This window comes from Cyprinus carpio, chromosome B8 (assembly GCF_018340385.1).
Source record: "Cyprinus carpio isolate SPL01 chromosome B8, ASM1834038v1, whole genome shotgun sequence".
NCBI classification, from domain to species: domain Eukaryota; kingdom Metazoa; phylum Chordata; class Actinopteri; order Cypriniformes; family Cyprinidae; genus Cyprinus; species Cyprinus carpio.
Window position 1 is genome coordinate 2,107,710 of NC_056604.1, and position 27,100 is coordinate 2,134,809.

The window sequence follows — 27,100 nt, forward strand, 5'->3', positions numbered from 1 at the left end:
ATCGAGCCCAATCACTTGAAAGGAAGAGCTTGCTTCAGTCTAGACCCAATAGAGTATCAACACAGAAACCCTATTTTGTCACTCATTACAGCAAGGAGGCGGTCCAGATTAAACACATTATAAAGAAAAACTGGAACATTATTGAATGTGACCCGACTTTACGGGAAATATTCACGGAACCCCCCTGGAATCAGTTTTAGGAGGGCCCCCACACTTAAGGACAAGCTAGTAAGAAGTTACCTCCCTGCTCCTAAACGTGAAACTTGGCTTCGTCAACCCAAGGGTAACTTTCCTTGTGGTAATTGTAATTATTGTGAGAATATTTGCTAAAACTGACAAATTTATGGATGTTTTTAGCAATAAGACTTACACTATTAATAGTTTTTATAAATTGCAATTCTACCCATGTTGTTTTATCGTTTAGAGTGTACTTGTGGCTGTTTTTATATAGGCCTTACTAAAAGGAGACTAAGAGACAGGGTAGCTGAACATAGATATGCCATTCGGACTGGAAATATGAACTATCCAATGGCCAAACATTATATAGACGCAAAACATGGGAGTGATTCGACCCTAAGAGTAGTGGGCATTGAGGCTGTTCGCCTGGATGCCAGGGGTGGGGATATCATCAAACGTCTTAAACAAAGGGAGACATATTGGATCTATTCCTTGAGGGCCACCAGTCATCCAGGTCTTAATGAAGACTTTGACCTCTCACCTTTTTTGTAAAGGTTGTGTCTCAATAGGGACAGTGTATTGTTGTCCGTGAATGTTGACTGTTCTTTTAATGTACTGTAATGCCCATAATAATATTTTTCTCCTGTTGTTTTAGAACTATCTTGACAATGAATTCAGAAGTAAGATGGGTAACTAGCCTCTACACATTTATTGACTTTAGGGATATAATTTGTGTGGAGTACACAAGATGTTTGTATTGGTGTTACTCTTTTTTTTCCACTTGGAGATCCCTTATCTTGTATTTGTATGGTTTGACCTTTGGTATTAGCCATTATCTGAACTATTGCCTCTAGTGGCCCAAAATTGTGTTGCAATTACCAGAGTGGCACACCTGAAACCAATGCAACTATAAGTATTGCGTGATTCTGTCTGTTTGTTACCAACACCCTGATGAAGGCCAATGGGCCGATACGCGTTGGTGTTTTAATGCTTTAGCCCAACTATTAAAGGCTTTTTAACTTTTGCATCCTATTGAGTGCCTGGACTTGGATTTTTTTCCAAAATCTTTTTTCTACATTTAACCCTTCCAAGAGCACCAGAGGATACAAGGGATTCCAGCAGCGCTCCAGTTCTCTTTTGTCTACTATCATGGAGAAGTTGACTTCAGCCCCAGTCCTCGGATTTGCAGATCCCAGCCTTTCCCTATGTGCTGACTATGGATGCGAGCACCACTGGACTTGGGGCTGCCCTTTATCAAGAACAAGAAGGTAGAATGAGAGTAATTGCCTTCGCCAGCAGAGGCTTAACCAAGAGCGAAACGAGATATCCAGCGCATAAACTGGAGTTCCTCGCGCTCAAGTGGGCAGATCACCAAATTCAGTGATTATCTGTATGGAGGAGAGTTTACTGTGATAACAGACAGCAACCCGCTCACCTATATTCTGACATCTGCGAAGCTCGATGCGACCAGCTATAGGTGGCTGTCCAGCCTGTCGACGTTTAACTTCAAGATTCAGTAACGGGCAGGCAAGCGAAACCTGGATGCAGATGCACTCTCGAGACATCCTCATGACAGGCCTCTGGATGACTTTGTCTCTCAAAAAGAGTGTGAAAGAATCAAGCAATTCACCCTTCACCATTTAGCAGAATCAGATCAACCAACGATACTGCCAGAGGCGGTGAAAGCTCTCTGCGAAAGACACCAAGTGTATCAGAGCTGTACTGATCCTGACATGTCGTACTCCCAACCTACCGTGTTTGAGTCGTTGTCTCTCAGCGTTGATGCAATACCCCAAGAGTTCCAGCAAGAGGACGCCCATGGTCTTCCAGTTCTTCCCCATATGTCTGAAGAGGAGCTGAAGGAACACCAAAGAGCTGATCCAGAACTCAAAGTAGTTATCAAATATCTTTGAGTCTGGTAAGAAACCGGTTGGGAAAGTAGAACCTGCAGAAGTTGCCTCATGGCTAAGAGAGTGGAGCAGATTTGAGTTCAGGAATGGAGTGTTATTTAGAAGGAGGCAAGATCGAGGAAGAGTGCTATATCAGTTGGCGTTACCTGTGGATCTCCGAGAGATAGTGCTAACGAGCTTGCACAATGACATGGGCCATCTAGGGATTGAGAGAACCCTGGACCTCGCTAGATCTCGATTCTACTGGCCAAGGATGGCGACAACTGTGGAAGAGAAAATAAAGACCTGTGAGCGCTGCGTGAGGCGGAAGACTCCTCCTGAGCGAGCTGCACCCCTGGTGAACATAGTGACAAGCAGACCCCTTGAGTTAGTCTGCATAGACTTTCTGTCACTTGAACCTGATCGGAGTGGTACAAAGGATATTCTAGTGATCACTGATCATTTCACCAGGTACGCTGTAGCGATAGCCACCAGAAACCAGAATGCTGAGACCGTGGCCAAATGCCTGTGGGATGACTTCCTAGTCCATTATGGGTTCCCGGAGAAACTCTACAGTGATCAGGGGCCCGACTTCGAGTCAAAACTGAGCTGTGCGCCATAGTAGGAATACGTAAAGTAAGAACGACACCTTATCACCCACGCGGCAACCCTGTGGAGCGTTTTAACAGGACACTGCTTCAGATGTTGGGGACCCTGGATGATAAGGGAAAAACCTGCTGGAAGAGTTTTGTGAAGCCATTGGTCCACGCGTACAACTGTACTCATCATGACTCAACTGGGATCTCACCATACGAGTTAATGTTCGGGAGGCAACCCTGGCTACCAGTTGTTCTGGCCTTTGGATTACCTGCTGATAAGTCATCCCAGTCTCACTTGAGTTATGTGAGGAATTTGAAGGATCGACTGAAGGAGAGTTACAGGGTAGCAAGAGAGAATACTGCAAAAGTAGCTGTGCGCAATAAACGGAGGTTTGATGAGAGAGTGGTCGCTTCATTCCTTGAGGTTGGCGATCGTGTTCTGGTGAGGAATGTCAGACTAAGAGGAAAGAATAAGTTTGCAGATGAGTGGGGAGAAAGAAGTTTACGTTGTGATCAAGAAAGCTGGTGACTTACCAGTCTATACTGTTCAACCTGAGGGCAAGAATGGGGCCGCTCCGCACACTCCATCACGATTTGCTACTACCCTGTGGGGTTCTGCAAGAGGAAGACAGAACTGAGTCAGTAAGACAGAAGAAACCCTACAAGGCCAGAACTCGAGCAAACCCTGGTTCAGGAGAGTCTGAAAGCGAATTCCAGAATTCTGAATCTGAAGATGACTTTGCAAGCTATGTACCTCGGTATTTATCAAGCATTGAGAGCAGGATTCTTTCCAACCACAGACCTGAGGATCAGTCAAAAACTGGGGTTACATCAGAAGTTTCTCCTGAAATTAGAACTGCAATTAGTACAGACCTAAGGCTTTCTACATCAGCGGAGTCACAAGGGAACTTACCTGACCTACATGATGATGAAGATGGATGTCTGCGTGATGAACCTGAGAAAGGGAGATTGCAGTTGAAAGACTCTACTGGATCTCATGTCTTAAGTGACATGCCTGTGCAGAATGGACAGCAGGACCAGGAGTCTGGTAAAAACCTCATCTGGGACTCTCAATGGAGAGGATGAAAGGAATGATGGCTTTACACAGAACGAATCTGTTAATTTGAGGAGTCCCCGAGACCGCTTAGTGGAGATGGGCCAGAGTTGGCAGATGTTCCTAGACACTCACAAAGGCATTGTGAACCACCAAGAAGGTTACAGTACTCCACGTTGGGTAATCCCCTTTCTCTGGTTGTGCAATCATTATTGCAAGGGCTCAGTGCAGCTCTCACGTGTGTCATTGGGGGAACCCTCTTCTCTTGGAGATAACCCTCAGAGAATGTGTAGTGAGAGTCCGACTGCAGTGACTTTGCAGCCTAAAGGATGCAGCAGGACCAGCATATCCTCAAAGCGGGGAGAGCCCAAGTTCAGCGGTATCTGCTTCTATGAAAAGTGTTGAAAGTTATGTAAAAAAAAAAAGATGGGAAAATTAAGAACAAGAGAATAAGAGAGAAAAGTGAGTGCTTTAGAAGAGAAAGTGTTTCGTCCTATCGTTGATCGTACTGCATTGATTGACACTCCAACTCGTAATGGTAGCAGCGCACTGAGACAGCACCGGCGACACTGCCACCATCAGAGAGATTGAGAGAGAGTGAGCGAGTCAGACGAAGCATGTGCACACTGAGTGACTTCCAGATACTCCGCATGAAAAAAGATCGTGATTCAGAGAGAAAACTTGAATGCAATCGAGAGATTACATTTCTGAGTGAACTTTGAAGAGCTGATGCCGAAGTGAGAAGACGGCGAGGCAGGAGAATCGAGAATAAAGGCCAATGTAGATACACGGAGCACCAAAGCACCCCAAATTATCTTCTTAATAAGATGTGATATTAGCGTCATATAGGCCGCTTATGCATAGTGTATGAGCTAGTGCTAATTTGCATGTTGGGCTAAAGCTAATCACATGTGAAGATGCAAACGATTCAATGAAGTGTGATGAAAGTGTTTGAATGGGAAGATTAATTATTGTTCTGCCTTGTGTTTTGCAAGGCTGGGTTTTTTTTTTTTTCCTTTATGTGTTTTTTTCTGAGAAACTGTGAACACCATCCTGGACACGTGAGACGCATGTGAGCGTATGTAAAAGGCGAGCCCACCCACGGAGACAATTTGATTGTTGAAACTTTGATCTTGAATTCATCGGAACGGTGAGAAATCTTTTCCTTTTGTTTTGAACAAACAGGACTGAGACTTTGCATATTTTTTTCCTCGAGCTTTGAACAGAGAGAGACATTGATTCTGAACTGAACGATTCTAACGAGTCAACAAGTCTTTTGATCTGAGTCATTTGACTCTGAACTGACATTAACTGAATCAATCCAGTTGAATCTTGATATATTTGATCCATTTGGGCTGAAAAGACTGTTACATTCTGAAGGGAAAGAGTTATTTGAATTGAGTTGTAATATTTTGTCCTGAAAACATTGTTTTATTGTTTCTTTTTATTTTATTGGGTTATAAACAAACTGAGTCTGTGGAATTTTCCAATAAGTTTATTTTATTATTTCATTTTCATACAAAGTATATGACAATTGTTCTCAATTGAGTTGATTTGTTCGAGTTGATGAGCCCAACTTCCTAGAATTTCAAAAAGAGAATTGATTACAAGCATTGTTAAAACATTGTATGTTGTTAAATTACAATATTGAGATTTACATACTCCAGACAAATTGCAATTGAGAAACTCTTCAATGAATGCAAGATTCCAACCAGTAAATAAAATTCTTGGTTTTCACCTACCTGCTGTATTGCTTCCCTCTCTCCAGTAGCCGCTCCTTACCTTCTGATCAGTTGACCCATATTGAACCATATTGAACCCTATACAAGTGTGACACATCAGACTCGGCACGTGTTACGCGCTACATTATGTCAAGTCTCCTTTGATTATGAACAGAAGGCTGTAGACATGAATTATACAACAGAAAGTGTTGTAGTTTTCACATTACAGTTTTTTCTCGATTGCTTAAAACACATTTCTTGAAACTATGCCTCATATTCTCAAAACAGTAAACACAAATCCATAAACGTCTCACCCAATTCCCCAAACAACCTATTTTCAGGTCAGAATGAAGCTCTACACTCTAAACCATTCACTCTTGCTGAAAATCCAAACTTTGCTCTCAGACATCACACACAAGCCCTCAAAAACACACACACTACAACATAGTCTTACACACTGGTGAGATAAATTCAAAACAAAACTACAAAAACTAAAAACAAAAGCAACAGTAATAAGTTGTTGCTTTCTCCCCCTCAAGGAACATTTCACATGATGAACACGTGTATACATTTGCACATTTTCTATTCCTTAATGTACTGTACAGAACAATACACCAAACAACAACAAAAACATATTCTGCCCCAGCATCACATATTTGGTCTGGGACAGACATCACAGGCTATACTGGCCCTAGCCAGGCAGCGGGGGTGAAATCTGTCACACATCAACTGTAATGTCTAGTCAGGCTTCTTCCATTCCATCGACTCTGTGTCCTACACAAATAGAAGTACTGATTTTACAAAAGTACTTTTAACAAAACGGAAGCAGACAGAAACTCTATCTGTATGTAAGGGAATGTGATGCATGTGTTGTAACAGAGTATAGCTCTCAAAAGTTACAGTAGAGTACACTGAGGTACACCTCCCTGAATGTTTCTATGATCGAGGACGACGGTGAAGCAACTTAAATTTGGCTAAACTCATTGCCCAGCCTCCCTCATAGTCATACCATGGACAAGGACTTGGTCAACTTGTGGCACAAATTTCATCTGAGACTCCTTGTCTCCGTGCCCCTCATCCTCGTCCTCCTCCTATTTCTCTTCTTTCACCTCTTCCTCCACTCCTTACTGCTCTTGCTCATCCTCTTCCTCCTCTCTGGTGTCCTCAACCTTTTCAATCACGTCTCTCTGGATCCATTGATAAAAGAGCCCCAGTCAGTTCCTTCAGTTTTTGGAACAATCTATTGAAGGTTCTGATTCGGTGTGTGATCAATTTTGACTCTTAGTGGTTTCCACGTGGGTATCTGTGTGCTAACTGAGCTCAAGTTATGGGCTAAATGGGTGTGCTTTGTGAAAAATGGTCTTGCGTTATGGTCTTGAAATTTTAACTCAAAAGACTGCAATCAAGAAAAAACCGTAAGACCAAAAATGATGGAAATACCCTTTAATAAAACCTGTACAAACCTAAATCTGTGAAATACAGAGGAAAATCTAGGGGTATAGGGGGGGGAGGGGGGTGGGGAGAATTAGGTCACAAACATGATGAATGTACGTCTACAGTTAATAAGTCCAAAGTCCAAAGTTCAGATCAAAGTTACCATTAAGAACATAAACAACATGTGTCTGTATTGTATTTATAATCAATTTGTAAATCATTAAGCTAGCATAAAGGTAATGAAACAATATAGTTTGAGCAACAGTCATAAATCTACCCTGCCCATCACGTGTGAATTACTGGAGATATAAGAATGGTATAAAAGCATCAGATTGGTAACATTCTGTTTAAAACCATCCTCATACAGCAGACACATCTCTAACACGCTTTAGTTAAAGCATTAGAATGAGGTTAACAATAGCAGTTCTTCTGCTGCTATACAAATGCCTTATATTCGCTCCGAATGTCACAACAGAACCGACCACCTCTGAATTGACTACTAAAGACGACCACCTTTCTCAGAATGAAATTAAGCACTGACTTGTCCTTTGCAAATATGCACAGACCTACTGCAGGAACTTGGAACAACAGAGGAGAAATTACAGAGCCACAGAGACGTGACTCGAAGCTCTGGAAATCAGCCAGCAGGAGCTCGTGTCCAGATTTGCTAACAGTGAAGCTTAAATTGAGGAAATCAGACAGGAAAGCCAAGGTGAGACTGATGTTTCTGAAGACCTAATACACTGATAAACAATAGGTGTAGGATTTAATTTGTAACTGTGAAATCTACAAGTGATTTCTCAGTGAAATGTGTTTCCAAGAAATGGTTTCACATTGAATTAACACAGTCTTAGAGTGATGTTCATGATTTTTAAGATGATATATGATCTCTTCAGACAGACCAGACGTGGCATTTTCAGCTTCATTAGGATCTAATGGTTTCTTTGGACCAGTAAACACAGATGTAACACTGGTTTACAAGAATGTCTTCATTAATGTTGGCGATGCCTACCAACAGGCTAGAGGTATTATTAATCCACACTGCTGAAAATATTATCAACACACTTGTAGAATTCATGTCTACAGATGTTAAATAAAGATTTGTCTCTTTCTTTAACAGGGATTTTCATTGCACCAGTACGAGGAGTTTACTATTTCAGTTTCTTCTACCATTCTGGAACTAAGCATGGAACAGGATTGGCCTTGTATAGAAAATGGAAAGCATGTAGCTTTAACAAAGAATAACCCGAGTACTGATTCTCCAGAGAATGGAGGCAATGGCTTAACGCTGCTGTTGGAGAAAGGAGTTCAAGTGTATATGGTACTCCAAAACGGCAGATATAAAAAAGCACATGGGAATGTCACAGTGTTTAGTGGCTTTCTTATCAATGCCATGTAAATAAAACACACCCTGAGAACAAACATAACAGTAATGTAACATCTTATGGGTTTACAGCTTAAGGTGAAATATCTGGCTATTTAATCCAGTCTTTGTTTGATGTAAATAAAACTTTGCAACATCAAAATAACCACCCTCAAATTACTGAATGACATTTTTACAAATATAATGAAAGGCCTTATAACTTGCTACAAAAGTATAAACTATCAGCCAGGTGTCAGAAAGCATGTGGCATATTGTGTGAAACAGGTTTTTCAGCAATGTTTTGATCATATCGATCATTTAGAGGCTTTAGAAACTGATTTGTCAACTATGATACCATAGGTTTATAGAGTTAGGTACTACAATAGCATCAGTTTCTACCGAGTGAGACGGTGTCTCCACACGCTGTAACAGGTCAGGCAGCATCTTTAACTTCTCTTGCAGATCCACGTTTAGGCCATTCAGATAATGCAGCATGGCGACCAAAAAAAAAAAAAAACATATTTGAAATCCAATGGGGATCATGTAGCTCAGGATACTTATGTTTTACTGCGAGGGAACAGCTTCACTGGATTCAAAAGAAAGCTAAAAAAACTAAATAAATAAATGAGAAAGCAAATGATCTCTTGAAAGCCATCTCACAGTGCAGTGAAGAAGCAGTGAGATTTTGAACTGTCTGTGATTGAGAGCATTTGTGCATATTAAACTGACCATTTCCACCACAGGTTTCATGATGTGGTCTAAGTTCAGCTTTTTAGGGTGTGTTCACACTTGTAGTTCAGTAAGTTTGGTCCGGACCAAAAAAGAAGATACATTCAGTCCTGGTCCGGTTAGCATTCACACTGGCATTTTTGACAGCGAACCTAAAGGCACAGTGATACATTCACAACCTGATTGGCCAGTTTTTGTGATGTATATCTAATGAAGGATTAAGCGTTCCTTCATGTGCATGTACTGTATATATGGGTTTACTTTTACCAGCTGAGAACTTGCATTGTATGCAGAAATGAAGATCTGCTGCAAGGAGACGGCGTCTCCGACACCTTTTTCGACTAATGGACAACATGTGTGATGAGATGAACGAGGTATGCTTGAGCATTCTGTCCTTTGAAATCAAAGAATCATTATCAGAATTGTCAAGGATCTGGAAGGAGGACCCAATTGCAGTGTGAGTAACAAGGGTTTGACAAAACAGACTGATACAAAAGGGTTGTGAGGTGCTCAGGTGATACCACAACAGGAACACATTAAATAGAGACAGCTAGGGAAGGCCACTGGAACAGCCTCAGACACCAACTGGCAGAATACTATAGTAGCAGAGGGGGCGGCAGGACCAGGCTGGAGGAGAGACCAGAGCAAGGCACCAAAGAGCAGAGCTCAGATACTTGACCCATTAACTCTGAAGCACCCCAGATGTCAGGCAAGGGAGCCAGTGGACAGGAACTCTAACAGCACAAGAGAAAACAGGGCTCCACAGGAACACATGACTCCCAAGACAAGGGGATAAATAACACAAAGAACTGATAAAAAGTAACAAAATAATTACCAATTTAACCAGCACACTAACTTAAAAGAATAACAAACAAAATACAAAACCATAACAAAATAGAAGAATCAATAAATAAGGCAAGAACAAACAGATTGCTAAAACAAGGAGCAAGTCAAAAACATGGAACTACAAAGTAAGTGACAAGTATGGTGACCCATACTCAGAATTCGTGCTCTGTATTTAACCCATCTAAAGTGCACACACACACCGTGAACACACACCCGGAGCAGTGGGTATCATTTATGCTGCGGCACCCGGAGAGCAGTTGGGGGTTCGGTGCCTTGCTCAAGGACACCTCAGTCGTGGTATTGCCGGCCCGAGACTTGAACCCACAACCTTACGGTTAGGAGTCAAACTCTCAAACCACTAGGCCACGACTTCCCACACAAAGGACTAGACAAGACAAGGACACAAGACCAAATAGGCAGGGAGACAGGAAAACACATACTCAGCCACATCCACAGACAGCAACAAACACAGTGACAACACAGTAACAGTGAGGCCAGCAAAGACAATAGGGCAAGGGGCACTATAATCAGGGTGGAAAACACACAAGAGACAGGTGAGCACTATTAGACCAACAAGGCTAACAAGAGGGTGTGGTAAAAAGGAAACAAGCAGGAGGGGCTAAAGAAGCACATGGCCAAGAAAACAATCAACTAGACCATGTGCTGGAAGACATAAGGTGCGTTCGACTTCATGTAGCGCTGCACAAACCAATCGCAATCTGACTTGAAGCAGTGCATAAGGTTTAGAAATTTTTGTCCAATTTGAGATGGCGCCGATGCCACATGACTGAGTCTGTGTATTTGACAAATACTGCATTTTATTCACTTCATCTGTGATAAAGTATGCAAAGTATAAAGTATTGTGAAAAAGTATGCAAACGCCCAGAAAGTGTCCTGCCTGACGTTTGTTCTCAGCTCCGCCCCTAACTGCAAGCGGCTGCTCTCGCCGATCACCGTCTGTAGACGTGCTTCAAGTCGAACGCACCTATAGACACAAGAACAAAACACGAGACAAACAGAGTGTCAGTGCAAAACCCTGACAAGAATTGCATTTGTTTAATAATTAGTGTGTATCAGTAATTTGTGATTCCCCAGTGTTCACAGCTGTTATTTGAAATAATATTATTTTAGCTTGAGATTACATAATAACAAAAATGAATCATGGTTTTACTATGGTAAAACAGTAGTAACCTTTTTGCGTAGAGATTACCATTTGTATAACTGTTATACTACAAATACCATGGTTAAACTATGTTAAGTGTAGCAAACAGTGAATTTGTTGTTACCATGGTTAATCTATAATAATGGTGGTTCTTTGGTTCTATTTGTAGTAAACCAAGGTTAATTTTCATAAGGGAAGTTAAAAAGTTAAAAGGCAACTTGTATGAAAGTGCAAAAAAAAAGTGAAAGTGACGTGACATTCAGCCAAGTATGGTGACCCATACTCAGAATTCGTGCTCTGCATTTAACCCATCCAAAGCACACACAGCGGGACACACACACACACACTGTGAACACACACCCGGGGCAGTGGGTATCACCAGTTTCGCCTCACCCGGGGAGCAGTTGGGGGTTCAGTGCCTTGCTCAAGGGCACCTAAGTCATGGTATTGAAGGTGGAGAGAGCGCTGTACATTCACTCTCCCCACCCACAATTCCTGCCGGCCCGAGACTCGAACTCACAACCCTTCGATTGGGAGTCCGACTCTCTAACCATTAGGCCACGACTTGTGGGGTTATTTCTCTTTAACCATTGTTCCGAGACTTTTGTTTTATTTTTTATGTGATTGATTTATTATTATTGTTAATATGTTGATGGATTTGTTATCAGAGTCTGTAAAGGTCATATATTTGGTATTTGTTTGTGTAGACTTCTACTATTTGCACATCTTAAATAATTAATTAATAATTTGTTCATGTTTTTGCAGTACCCAATCTAAAGTGGAAACTATTCATCAATTGTAAATGTTTATAAACATTTTTTAAAAAAATTGTATCTTCATTGGCACTGGACTTTTATCTCCTTTAACAATGTTTGTGTAAAGGGTGGTTAGTTAAGTTTAGCTAAATGCTTGGTAAAGACATATGTTTGTGTAAAGGGTGGTTAGTTAAGTTTAGTTTTATCATCTCAACACTTATATTAGTATACTATTGTGAATCTTTAAACAGACTATTCCTTTTTATCATCATACATCAACAGAGGGGGAAAAACACATTTTCAAGGAAATACTTAATTTTATCATTTATCAAAACAATGCAATATAAACAGATTGAATTGTGTTCCCATATACTAAAAAAGTGACGTGACAAACAGCCAAGTATGGTGACCCTTACTCAGAATTGGTGCTCTGCATTTTAACCCATCCAAAGTGCACACACACACACACACACACACACAGCAGTGAACACACACACACACACACACACACCGTGAACACACACCCGGAGCAGTCGGTATCATTTATGCTGCGGTGTCCGGGGAGCAGTTGGGGGTTCAGTGTCTTGCTCAAGGACACCTCAGTCGTGGTATTGCCGGACCGAGACTCAAACCCACACCCCATAATACTGTTTGAACTTCATACTGTGATTTTAAGTCATCACACTGCATTTTAACATTCCCCTCCAGCGAGGTTTGTGGTTTTCCCTTTTGGGAAGAGGTAAAATTTGTTATTTTTACAGTTGATCACTAGGTGGGACCATTAACCCTTTAGATAGGCCTGTGCAAAAAAAAAAGGCTTAGTTTCTGGCTTGTATATGGAGTTATATGGAGTATAACAACAAATTATAGTGTGTGTGTGTGTGTGTGTGTGTGTGTGTGTGTGTGTGTGTGTGTGTGTTATGGAGAGAGAGAGAAAGGGAGAGTGTGAGAGAGACCTTTGTGCACTTACCTTGATGTATCTGAAAAAAACAAAATATGCACCTCAGCTCTCAGAACTACATGGAGTAAAACAATATAAAAGAAGTGTGTTTTATGCACCTGCTGCCTTTTCATGATGAAAAGTAAGGATGGCCTATGTGTAAAATGCTTGTCTTTTCTTGATGGTAAAGCCAGTTTAAAAACCTTAAAATCCTTCAATGATACACATTTTGATTTTTTCTGTAAAAAGAAATCTACTTTGCATCAGATTTATGAGCATAATTTATTATGAACCAAAATGCAATACCAACTTCAAATAAACTGAAGCTCACCGGAGGGGTCAAGCTGCATAATAATTTCTAAAACTTTGGTACAAAGTCGAGCCCTTTCTCGTGTTGCTTGCTGCTCTTCTCACCATCAAATGACCAGCAGGATGGCATGCAAGTGTTTAAATCCACGTACTTTGCTTTTTGTTTAGTCGATACTTGTCACCACCATTAAAAGGCAGCAGGTGCATAAATACACTTTTGTTTACTCAATGTAGTTCTGAGAGCTGAGGTGTACATTTTGATTTTCTCAAATACATCAAGGTAAGTGCGCAAAGGTCTCTCTCACTCTCAAACACACATACACAATATAATATGCTGTTATACTCCATATAGCTCCATATGCAAGTCAGAAACTAAGCTTTTTTTGCACAGGCCTATCTAAAGGGTTAATGGTCCTACCTAGTGATCAACTGTAAAAACAACAAATTTTACCTCTTCCCAACAGGGAAAACCACCAACAATCAAGAATCTCTCTCGCACACAAAAACACTATAATTTGCTGTTATATTCCATATAAACTCCATATACAAGCCAGAATCTAAGCCTTTTTTTGCACAGGCCTATCTAAAGGGTTAATGGTCCCACCTAGTGATCAACTGTGAAAATAACAAATTTTACCTCTTCCCAACAGGGAAAACCACCAACAATCAAGAATCTCTCACACACACAAACACTATAATTTGTTGTTATACTCCATATAGCTTCATATACAAGCCAGAAACTAAACCTTTTTTGCACAGGCCTATCTAAAAGGGTTAATGGTCCCACCTAGTGATCAACTGTAAAAAACAACAAATTTTACCTCTTCCCAACAGGGAAAACCATCAACCATCAAGAATGCATGATTTTATGGTGTCATGGCTTTGCAATAAAAAAATGTCGTTATAATGGAAGTCAACAGGGCAAAAACAGCCACGAACAATAAATGAGGGAGAAAAAAAATAAAATCTAATGCTGCACAAAAACTAAAAATGCATCAAAGCCAATGTTGTTACTAATCTTTGACATGCCCAAGAATGTGATAAAAAGTAAAAAAATAAATAAAAATCCAGCCACAATTACTTTTTATATTGAAAATATGTAATTTTGTGTGTTTTTTTTTTCCCAAATCAGTGACATCATTTATGAACTTGGCAATTAAAGAGTTAACATCTTGGATTTTTTAAAAACATTTGGTAGTTTTGATCAGGACTGAGGTTGATAAATAGATTTATGCAAAAAAAATGAAAAAAAAAAAAAATATTTATCTGATACATTTTTACAGCAGTTTAATTGAGTGGATGTATTCAGGTGAAGTGGTGGCTGATTCAAGACTTGAGTCAGCATACAGATAAAAAAAAAGAATACACAGAACAAAAAATACATTTAATAATGTTAAGATATGACAAAATATTTGAAAAAGTTGATCATCAAAAAGAGATACAAATATTTTCAAATATGGCAAATCAAATAAAAATGCATCTACAGTATAATGAAAATCTTTTTGAAGAAATGGAGAATTTTTCTGCACTGAATAGGTGAGAGCAGATGTGCAATATCTTCTTCCTTAACAAACTGTAAATGCTTTGGACCCTCCACACCTAACTGAAACACCAACTCATCCACCAACATTTCCAGTTTCTTTCCATCTAGCTGTGGTAGTACCGTATGTATGGCACTATCTGTAACACACAGAATGTTGCATGGCAATCAAGTGTAGACAGAACTGATTATATGCAGGTAATGGATAGTAATCTGCAATACTGTCCACGGTCAGACACACATAGCAAGCATCATTAGAATTTTGTAGACAGTGTACACCCATGTCCACTACAGGCACCGACTGATACTGCTCAACAACAAAATGCACACATGACTGATTAATCAGTATGAGCACAATGCTTGGTAAAGACATAAGACACATTGTAATTTGGGTGCAAAACATGTCTTTATCACCTCAACACTTATATTAGTGTAGCAGGGTGAAGTGTTACCTGTGTTGATTATTGGCCAGTGTCATGTGAAAAACGTTGAGCCTATCAGCAGTCTGCTGTCACGATATAAAAAGAGGAAGTTTTTGTCACTTGGGATGCGTTGTCACCCGTACCGCCCTCTACGGAAGTTGGCATTTATGAATGGGAGAGTATCTGGAGGGCCGCCCTCTGCGTTCTGCTGCTGTGTAGGCTGCCCCTGGCTTTGAGCTCGTCAATGTGTAACGGAGTTTTAAATAATGTTGTTAAATTCATGCATTAATTGGGGGAAACTCGACATTGGCTGGCTGTTGAGTCACTCGCATTAGTGTGCGTGATTATTGTGGGCGGAGTTACGTCATTACCAGCAGAGCCTCACATCTCTCGCTGCTGGTAAGTCGCATCAATAAGCGCTGTGTCATAAACCGAGTTTAGATTCTTTTCAAGTGCAAGGCTGGACTTTAATACTACACACAAGTTTACTTAATTTGCCTGTCAGTTCCTGGTTCTGTCAGTCGAGTCAAATGTGTTTATTTGCGATGATTAAATGTGATGAGTGTGTGTGTATGTGTTAACCTGCTTGTGAACTCCGAATTTCTGTTGATTTCATTTAAGATTTCTGAGCAACGTTGATGCGTTGATGTAGCCTACACTAACCAGCTTTTGGTTGTTTGTCCCAGGTATGTTTTATATTCACATTTGTCATGTTCTGTGTAAAAATATATTAGCCGAATTGAGTGTTAGCATTAACACGTGCTATATGCTCGCACGTGCTGAACTGAGTAACTGCGCCATTTTATGCCTGAGTTCTTCTTTTTCTGTATTTCATTTATGCAAAATTATGCAAAATGATGGTTACTTAAGGTTATAGTTTCTCTGTATTTATGGTGGAGTGATGAGAAATGAGAATAGAGACAATGATTTATATTTTTTCTTTAATGTATGTTTTATTTTGAATTTTATTCCACTATATGTTCACGATCACTTTGTAAAAATGTATTACCAGCAGAGCCTCACATCTCTCGCTGCTAATTTCTGAGCAACATTGATGCGTTGATGTAGCCTACACTAACCAGATTTTGGTCGTGTTTGTCCCAGTTTTGTCTGTCCCAGGCCCAGTAAAGCAAGATTTGAGTAACCATCCACCTGCCCCCAGTGTGATTCCATCCACACACACACACTGTCACATTGGTGCCGTGACAATTGTTTCTTCAATCAAGATGGTATTTGAAGCAGCTGAGGGTTCATTTTAAAGTTTTCGCTGGAGTCAGGTGGACACAATCTTGCTCAGGAACGGTGTGTTTTTTTTTTTTTTTTGGTATAGTGACTGCACTTAAGCAATTTGCAATATTTACAAAGGACAATTTGCTATACGGACAACAGCACATTTTAGGTTTTTAATTTATTGTATTCATTTTTTTTACAAGTACTGATATTCATTATGAGTGGTTTTGATAATTATCACACTCCAGTCTGTGGAAGTAAAGGTAGAGGATGGGGTTTATTGAAAGTGCCAAAGTCTTTACAGTTGAGTGGGCCTGATGTACATAGTGAAGCTCATGTAATCATAGACAGTAACACTTCAGATTCTGATCCATTAGTTTGTGAGGGTCCATTCACAAGTTTTTGCATCGGATGCTTCAAGAGAACAAAAGGGTGTGTTTTCGTCTATCCATACCCTAATGCACAGCCGCCAAATGTAATCACTGAAATGACTGATCTAATCAGCCAGGTCGGTCAGCAAATTGCTGACAGCATAGTCACCAGAATAAGCCCAGCACATAAAGTTGACGCACATTCAGTTGATAATTCCTCCAAAAATGTGATGGCAGATGAAACAGCGTCGCAAATGCTGGACCTGATACAAAGCCAGTTGTCCTTATCTAGAAATGTGAGAGAAACTCCTAACTTCAGGGGAGAAGTTTCTGATGCTGTTGACTTAGATGAATGGATAGATATCATGAGAGACTATGTAAAACGCAAATAATTTTTGAGAAAAAGAGCATCAAGCGGAGGAGATTATGGCCCATCTAAGAGGCCAAAGCAAGGGATGTGGTCAAGTTTGGCATAAGAAACTGTGACATTGACATTTGTGCATAACCCTGATGCAATCTTTAGTGTTCTTAGGAAAACACTTTGAAGCTGCTCCTTGCTCTCCTCTTCCACTGGCTGACTTTTACACACACCTTACCCAGACCAGATGAGGATGCATTCGGGTACTGGATCAGGCTAAATCGTGCAGTTGACATTGCTGCTGAACGCTTGAAGAACAGGGTAAAGTGCTGGATTGTCCAGGAACAGAGGTAACCCGCATGTTCATCAGACACTGCCCGTGGTAGAGAGCTTGCCATCACCTTTCGATCTAAAACGATTGGCACATGGTCTGTGAGGGAAGTTCAAGATATTTTGAATGAATATCACTCAGATTCCAGTCTTGTATCTGCAGTAAGGAATGCAGCACCCACTAAAATTCCTGTGAACAGAACTGAAATGGAACTGTCGTCTGCAGCACTTCCAGTTTCTTCTGATGTCCAGCAGTCCAGGTCTCTGGAAGCGTCTGCATTGGAGCGAGTCATGAGTTTGTTGGAAAAAAGTCTTTGTTAAAAGAGTCTGCCAGCAAAGAACCAAGTTCACGTGTGAAGCCCAAAGTAAATCTACCTAGAGTAAAAGGCCTCAATGACCTGCCATGCACTGTCTGTTCGAGCCCTGATCATTCTGGCCTCACGCATTGTCTTGAAAAAAAGTTGTGCTTCCAAGTGTCACTCTCCTGACCATTCCCGCTTTGTCTGTCCTGAGAGATTGAAATCTCTGTCTTCTCAAGGGCTGGGAAAACTAGAAGATCTGCACTCAAGGGAGGACCGTGTAGATCGTGAGTTTATTCCTCCAAACCAGTGTTGTATGAATGACCCAACCTCAGTTTATAGTCTTTCTAGTTCTGTTGAGCCTGCAGGGAAAACTATAATTTTTCAGAACACGCACAGAGTACAGCGAATTGATAGTCTGTTTTACACACCAGCAATAGTATGGGGTGACCTTCAACTGAAAGCTATGGTTGACAGTGGCTCCATGGCATGTACAATGAGTGAAGCTGCTGAACGTCTCTTGTTACAGCACAAGCCCAATTTACAAAAGTTCCTTGCCAGTGATGTTGTCATAATTGGTTGTGGCGGACAGCGTGTTACCCCAAAATTGATGTATGAGCTTGAGCTCTCAGTTTATGCCTGCAAGATGGTTTGTTCCAGTTTTAGTAGTTCCAGGCCAAACCGACGATTTGATCCTGTGGCAGCAATGCTATCAAGTGGCTGATTCAAAAAATGAAAGAGACAGACGGATTACTGGAGACTTGTGTCCCGCCCAGTTAACTCAGAGGATGTTGAATGTCATCAATTCCTGTCTCTACTTTCGAATGTGGAACGATGGAAGGGTGAAAAAACATGCCTGATAGAGTGGGGACAGCTAAGTTGAAGGAGAAAATTACTCTAGAACCGCATCATGAACATCTCGCTTGGGCTCAGCTTCCGGGAGTCAACCGCTGTTTCTGTGGGGAGCACAGTCATTGTTGAGCCAACCCTCTGTAAATGCCGTCCAAGGAACGTGATCATAGGGAGAGTCATCACTCCTATGTGGGGCAGCAGATGGGTGCCATTCAAGATAATGAACCCTACTGACAAAGTATTATTCTTAAGAAAAACGCAAAGATCGTGGATGTTTTCACCTGTATAGCCGTAGAGGAGTTGTCTACACCTGAGTCCCTGAAGAGTAACGTTCAGTGTGCCGCAAGTCCTGTAAGTCATGTGCGGACCAGTTATGGAAGGAGAAAACGTGCTGGATAAATTAGGACTGCAGGATTTGGATCTGGATGATGTGAAGTGTCAGAAGAGTGGAAGGATAGACTTCTGAATCTCATAGAGAAGTATGAGTCAACCTTTCACATGGAAAAAATGGATTGTGGGGAAGCCACTGACTTTGTCCACAAAATCCACTTGGTGGACGAGAAGCCATTTCGACTCCCTTATTGACGTGTAGCCCCCAGCCACTATGATAAGCTGCGCACTGCCTTGAATGAGATGGAAGTTAAAGGCATTATAAGGAAGTCTCAGAGCGAATATGCATCTCCGCTAGTTTTTGGTGTGGAAAAAAGAATGGTGACCTTCGTATTTGTACAGATTTTAGATGGCTGATGCAAAGACAGTGAAGGACGCTCACCCACTCCCACATCAAGCTGATGCACTCGCAGCTTTGGGGGGCAACGTTTTCTTTTCGACCATGAACTTGACTTCTGGCTTTTATAATGTTCCCTTGTTTGAAGCGCATAAGAAGTACACTGCTTTTTCCTCTCCTTTCGGCCTTCATGAGTACAATCGTCTACCTCAGGGTTTGACCAACAGTCCAGCAACCTTTATGAGGATGATGATGTCCATTTTCGGGGATGAAAACTCTGCTACTTGGATGATCTGATGGTTTTTGCTCCAAGTGAGCAAGTAGCCCTTGACCGACTGGAACTGGTTTTCTCACGCCTATCTAAGCACAACTTAAAGCTAGCGCCAAAGAAGTGCATGTTCCTCAGGAGATCTGTCAGGTTCTTGGGACACGTTGTCACCGGGAATGGTGTCCAGACCGACCCAGAAAAGGTGAAGGTGATCAGTGACATCCAGACTACCGACCTCATGGAAGCGGATGGCATAACCCCTTCTCAAAAGAAGATCAGATCTTTCCTGGGTATGGTTTTATATTATCAGCATTTCATTATAGACTGTTCTGCTAAGGCAAAACTCTTTTCAGTCTCCTATCAGATCGGTCACAGAAAAGAGCTCAGAGGAAGTGTGGTCGGATAAAGAAGCCACTCAGTGTCGTGAAGCTTTCACCCGAGGATTGGACTAGTGAGTGTCGTACTGCTTTTGAGACTCTAAAGCAAGACTTACTGCACAGTGTGACTCTAGCACACCCAGATTTCAGTCATGCCTTTATTCTCTCTGTTGATGCTTCATTTGATGGCATAGGAGCTGTGTTATCTCAGGTGCCCCCGGGAGAGAAAATTGCATGTCCAGTTGCTTTTGCCAGCAAAACACTCTCAAAGTCTCAGATGAACTACCCAGCACATAGACTCGAATTTCTGGCTTTAAAGTGGGCCGTTTGTGACAAGTTTAGCCACTGGCTAAAAGGGAGACATTTCACTGCATGGTCTGATAATAATCCTTTGACCTATATTCTAACTAAACCCAGATTGGATGCGTGTGAACAGCGATGGGGTGGCGAAGCTTGCAGCATACGACTTTGACCTGAAGTTTGTGCCAGGCACGAAGAACGTTGTTGCAGATGCCTTGAGCAGAGAGCCCTTTGTGAAGTCTTGTGTCAGCCATCGTCTGTTGAAAGAACCGTACGTTTCTCTCTTGGATGAGGTAAATGGTGTTGTTACTGGGACCGTGCAAGATGCCTTCCGTGTCACTAACAACTGTCAGAATGTGCAGACTACCAGTGACGATGGAACTGAGAACGAGCTGCAGGATGACGTGAATGACTCATGTCCTGGATCCATTGATGCTGCAGAAGTTTCTGCTTTTTTCTGGGTGCTCACTGCGATGGCGGAGTTAGCCCATCACCCGTGACAAGTCCTACGTCACTCCAGCTCCCTGATGAAGATCCATCTGTTGCAATCCCGTTTTCCAGACTAGCAAATCTCCAAGAGCAGGACAACATAGTCAGTATAGTCATCAACTATGTTCTGAGACATAAACGTCCTTCAAAGAGTGAGAAAGCAAGTTACCTAGCTCAGTGACAAGCCTTTTGAAGCACTGGGGAAGAAGCTAAAGATTCGTAATCATGTGCTGTACAGAGTAAAGAAAGATCGACTGATGAATAAGAAAACTCTTTCAATACGTTGTACCAGATTCTCTAAAGCATGACGTTCTCCAAGGTGTTCATGACTCAGCTGGACATCAGGGTAGTGCAAGAACTCTCTCTCTCGCAGCTGAAAGATTCTTTTGGCCAGGAATGAGTAAAGACATCAAGCTTTATGTGAAAAACTGCAAGAGGTGTGTTGTCGGAAAAACTCCAGAGCCAAATGCTTGTGCACCCCTTGAACGTATTCGCACATCTGAGCCTATGGAACTAGTATGCATCGACTTCTGGAGTGCTGAACAGACTTCAGGGAAGGTCGTTGATGTCCTAGTAGTGACGGATCATTTTTCTAAGATGGCACACGCCTTCCCCTGTCACAACCAGTCAGCTAAGCAAGTTGCCCATCGCCTTTGGAATGACCTCTTTTGCATTTATGGATTTCCAAAGAGAATACATTCGGACCAGGGTGCAAATTTTGAAAGCAAAATCATTAAGAACTTGCTTGAGATGGCTGGTGTAAAAAAATCGCACACCACACCATACCACCCTATGGGTAACGGTCTGGCAGAATGTTTCAATAGGACCTTGGGTAATATGATAAGAGCTCTCCCAGTGAAATCCAAGGCGAGGTGGCCACAGCTTCTAAGAACATTAACCTTCAGTTACAATTGTACTGTGCATGAAACAACCGGGTTCGCCCCTTTTTATCTTATGTTTGGGCGTATCCCAAGGCTGCCAATCGACATCATGTTTCAGCATGTCCCTTGATGATGAGAGGGTGGTCAGCTACCATGAGTTTGTCACTGCACTGAGAAGAGATCTGAGCGCAGCAGCAGAAATTGCCCGGAAACACAGTCTCAAAGAGCAGAAACCGCCATGTCATTCTTTACAATCGGAAGGTCAGAGGTTCACCCTTAGCAGTGGGAGATAGAGTTTTGCTGGCTAACCGTGGAGAGAAAGGCAAAAGGAAAGTTGCGGACAAGTGGGGACTCTGTTTTTGTATGAGGTTCAGTCAGTGAAACCAGAGGTCAATGTGTACAGGATTAGGGATGTTCAGACTGGCAAAGAGAAAAGTGGTGCACAGAAATTTGTTGCTTCCAGTGAATTTCTTATCCTGGGATGATGGTGAGGAAGAATCAGTTCGATCAGATTCCACTGGTGCTACCCCGTGGCAGTGCTCTCGATTCCGCTCTGATGGATGGTCCTGATCCTGTTTCAAAGACATCTGAATGGTTATTGCAGATGGATGGGACACATGACAGTGACGAAATGCAGGTTGCCACTTGTGGTGGTGTTTCAGACATTCTTGATGAGATGACTCCTGCGTACTCTGGAAGTGATCAGTACAGTAGAGAACCAGAGCATATTCCTGAACATGCTGAGAGTACAGCCAGTTCACCTTCAACCAAGCTAAATGAGTACCCCAGTCGTTTGCAAGAGCCTGATGAGAGACTTGCCCCTGTCATTTGCAAACAGCCTACAAGTACATATACAGGCCACATCACTACACGAGTAGGGAGATCAGTTAAGCCTCCTAACAGACTTATTTGTGAAATTGATAGTCAGAAAATTGTGGAAAGTGATTCACACAGTGATGCACAAGTTATTTTCCAAGGAACTAACTTTGTAGTGGAGTTGTTAAGGAACATTTTTGTTTAAAATTACTGAGTCTAAATGATGATTCATATCTACGAGTCGACCACGATGTTAAGAGAATGACTTTGAAGTGTCTTTTTCTTCTCTGAGAAAGAGTCTGAGGAATTTATTTGCATCAAAAGATACTTGAAGAGCAGAGATACATTGTTAACCACTAGGATCGTGTAGACTGCACCTCCTATAGTCTGTGTTAAGTGTGGAACCTGGTACCATTCCATTCTTTACACACTTCCTGGGGAAGAGATTACTTATCTGACATACTGTATTGTAAAGCTCTTTTACACACACCTTTTTTTTGTTTTTTTTTCTTCAATCTCTACTGTATATTTAGTTGTTACAAATGCTGGTTCTAGCCCAATTTAGCAGAATTTAGGGGGGTGTATGTAACGGAGTTTAAATAATGTTGTTAAATTCATGCATTAATTGGGGGAAAAACTCGACATTGGCTGGCTGTTGAGTCACTCGCATTAGTGTGCGTGATTATTGTGGGCGGAGTTACGTCATTACCAGCAGAGCCTCACATCTCTCGCTGCTGGTAAGTCGCATCAATAAGCACTGTGTCATAAACCGAGTTTAGATTCTTTTCAAGTGCAAGGCTGGACTTTAATACTACACACAAGTTTACTTAATTTGCCTGTCAGTTCCTGGTTCTGTCAGTCGAGTCAAATGTGTTTATTTGCGATGATTAAATGTGATGAGTGTGTGTATGTGTTAACCTGCTTGTGAACTCCGAATCTCTGTTGATTTCATTTAAGATTTCTGAGCAACGTTGATGCGTTGATGTAGCCTACACTAACCAGCTTTTGGTTGTTTGTCCCAGGTATGGTTTTATATTCACATTTGTCATGTTCTGTGTAAAAATATATTAGCCGAATTGAGTGTTAGCATTAACACGTGCTATATGCTCGCACGTGCTGAACTGAGTAACTGCGCCATTTTATGCCTGAGTTCTTCTTTTTCTGTATTTCATTTATGCAAAAATATGCAAAATGATGGTTACTTAAGGTTATAGTTTCTCTGTATTTATGTGAAGTGATGAGAAATGAGAATAGAGACAATGATTTATATTTTTTCTTTAATGTATGTTTTATTTTGAATTTTATTCCACTATATGTTCACGATCACTTTGTAAAAATGTATTACCAGCAGAGCCTCACATCTCTCGCTGCTGATTTCTGAGCAACGTTGATGCGTTGATGTAGCCTACACTAACCAGCTTTTGGTTGTTTGTCCCAGGCACAGTAAAGCAAGATTTGAGTAACCATCCACCTGCCTTCAGTGTGATTCCATCCACACACACACACAGTCACAGATGAACAAACTACTGCATGTTATTGTTAGCGACTGTGCATAGTACCGCGTTATGAACATCTTCCGGTATGTATGAGAGCCATTCGTATGGTTTGCCCTTTTTTTTTTTGTTGTTGTTTTATTAGTAATTTTTCTGTCTCATGTTCGACAGATTGAGTGACAGGATCAAGGGTTTCACCTCTATATTATGAGACGAGATGCGCGTCTGTTGACGTAACGCACTGCTGCCTTGCCTGGGCTTATTCCGGTCGTCTTTTTGTTGGAGTGAACTTTTTTTTTTCTTTTGTAGCGAGCCTGGACGATTCCTCGCCGAAGAGTGAAAGTAAGAGCGTGGCTGTTTTCTCGCTTGCCCTGTGAGTGTGCAGGCGATCGTGGCCTCGCTTATTTTTTTGTGAACTGACTGTTTCCCTTTTTTTTTTTGTTCTCTCTTTTTATTTTTATTTTTTTTTATTTCTGTCCTAAGGAAAGTGTATAGAGGAGGGGTTTAGCTGCTGTTTTAACGGGATTCACGTTGAGTGCTGTTGCCTATTGTGTGACCTTACCTCACCAGAGTGGGTGTGTGTGTGGGTATTAAGCGTGTTGTGTGTGTGTGTGTGTGTGTGTGTGTGTGTGTGTGTGAATTGAGGGTCACAGCAGGCCATCTCCCTCCCTTAAGCTTTCTTGTGTATTTGTATTATGTTGTATTCATTTTTTATTTATTGAAGTGTTGTAAAGTGTTTATTTTTCTTTTCTTTTGTTGACACGTGAATATTTAGCCCTTGATGGTAATGTATTGATGATTTTAAATTTTGTATTTGAATAAAGCTGCTTCATCTTTTGTACTGCCAGGCCTATGTCTCTCTGCTCACCCATTTTTCGGTAACAAAACCTGTGTGCCCCCTGTCTTGGGGCTGGTAGTTCCCGGTATATACCGGGTGGCGTAGTTGAACGTTATATAATTGTTGCTGCTTCATACAGTTCCTTCCAGTACCTGATGCCACTGGCCACATTAGTATACTATTGTGAATCATTAAACAGAATATTCCTTACATATTCCATACATCAACAGGAGGGGGGGGCAAAACACATTTTCAAGAAAATACTTAATTTATTATTTATCAAAACAATGCAATATAAACAGATTGAATTGTGTTCCCATATAGTAATCAAAATTAATCACTGTACACTTGTTGACCTCACTGTAAAAAAGAAAGTGAAAAAAGTGACGTGACATACAGCCAAGTATATGGTGACCCATACTCAGAATTCGTGAACACACCCCTAAATGAGGACAGGTGTAAGCTAACACATAACAAGACAAAAAGACATGGGAGAATAGAGTTCAAACAAAAATGTTTCATTTTGAAAAAAAAAAAAAAAAAAATTCTGGGAAGGGCCAAAACAAAGTGCAGCTTCAACTGAGGTTCTTTCCCAGTTTGGGATATCAGTGTCTTCCTTCCGACATGTGTACCAAAATTATGCCACTGTCAGAGGAGAAGAGAGGAAAAAGGGCGTGCATGGTTATACAGGTTACAGTTTGCACATTACAATTTACAAACCCGATACATTTTTTCAAAAAAGTTGGGACAAATTGTGAATAAAAACAGAATGCAATGATTTGGAAGTTTCAAATTTCAATATTTTATTCAGAATACAACATAGATGACATATCAAATGTTTAAACTGAGAAAAATCGTTGGGGGGGGGGGGGGGGGCAATGGAAGGCTAAGACGCACCTCCAGATAGCTCGTCAAAAAAATCCGTTCAAAAAACTGAGCAAAAACGCAAAATCATTGATTGTTACCCACTTCGTGAAGAACATAAACGTCGCGGTAATCACGGAACAAAATATTTCAAAATATATACGGTTTCGACAGTGGTTAAACCGAAAGTCAAGAAAAGCGAGGCACCTGAGGACAGGCCTAGAGACCTCGAGCGCGCCTTGCTCAGAGGCCTCGGAGGCTGATGACAACACTGTGGAGGAACCCTCTAATAAGACGGTGCTCGCGGCCTTCGCTGCTCTAAGCGCAGATGTGAACCGGATCAGATCAGAGGTGTGTGCCACCATAGAAAACCGCATCACAGAAGTTTCTGCTACCATCAGGGGCGAGATTTCATCACTTAATGAAAACGTCCAGAAATCTATCTCTGAGCTGAGAGGCATATCAGCAGTATACGAGGGACCGCACTAAAAGAACTGGAAGAAAGCTCTTTTTCCCACTCCGACATCCTCTCCACACTGCAATCTACAGTGGATTCATCTGACAACTAAAGTTAAAAACATCTGGATGAAAAATGTGAGGACCTCGAGGCGCGATCCAGACGGAATAATATTAGGATTATAGGAATACCGGAGGGAAAAGAGGGGCCTCGGCCCAGAGAGTTCATCTCACAACTCCTATCCGAAACGCTGTCTCTGCCGGAGCAACCCACTGATAGATCGCGTAACACAGGAACCGAGACCAAAAACGCCGCCAGAAACCGAAACCAGAGGACCCCCCACGACCCTTCATCTTAAGACTTCACTACTACCACGTCCGTGAGGAAATACTACGCAGGGCCATAGAAAAGAATAAACTGGAATACCAAGGGTGGAAAATACACATATTTCCAGATTTCCCTCCCTCTGTGGTCAAACAGAGAGCGGCGTTCACTAAAGTTAGAGAAATGTTACGAGGAAGATCAGACGTCAGATACGGACGGTGGTTTACCTGCCAGGCTGATGGTGACTCACGGAGGAGTGAAAATGTCGTTCACCGACCCAAAGGAAGCTCAAGATTACGCTGAGAAACATTTTGGACAGCCACAATAGATATTGACAGAGGAAGTGACACATCAGGTGGCCCAGCTAAATGGACAGAGCAGTTATACTAACATACGGGTTCAATCCATCGAAAGATGGTGAGACTGTGCGTTAGGCCACACATTGTTTTATACCGTACAGCATAAATGTTTTTGTTTTATTTAAATTAATCTGACGAGCTATTTGAGAAGCTCTAGTTACTAAGGTTAACAGTAACAGCTCAGGGAAGTAATAGTTTTTTGGTTAGACTAATTTCTTTTCTTATTTATTTTCTCTCATTAACCTTTTTTTTTAACACTTCCCGAAGTACTTCGTGCCATATGTTTGTTTAGTACTGGCTAGAAATGTTCTTATTCTTATTCTTTGTTGTCTCAGTTTGTTCTAGAGGGTTTAAAAGAGTTTATAGGATGGGGAGGGGGGGGGGTGGGACTTAGCCGTCTAACTACTATAAAATCACAATTTGAAAGTGTACTAATTGGAACAGCTATTTACTCTCTATTTTTTCTTCTGATATGCCTATACAAAATGATCTGAATACAAGAGAAGGAAGGAGGGGTGTAACCTTAG

The 27,100-nt window shown here is 41.4% G+C and overlaps 1 long non-coding RNA gene and 1 pseudogene across 1 annotated transcript; both read left to right on the plus strand.

The window, feature by feature from the left end:
• The first annotated feature begins 3,229 nt into the window (after positions 1 to 3,229).
• LOC122138304 lies at positions 3,230 to 8,273 on the plus strand (annotated as a pseudogene).
• Positions 8,274 to 22,876: 14,603 nt separating this feature from the next.
• Positions 22,877 to 23,737, plus strand: LOC109067292. Its single transcript, XR_006155350.1, has 3 exons — positions 22,877 to 22,975; positions 23,196 to 23,260; positions 23,677 to 23,737. It is a non-coding gene; the product is annotated as an uncharacterized LOC109067292 (long non-coding RNA).
• Positions 23,738 to 27,100: the final 3,363 nt, after the last annotated feature.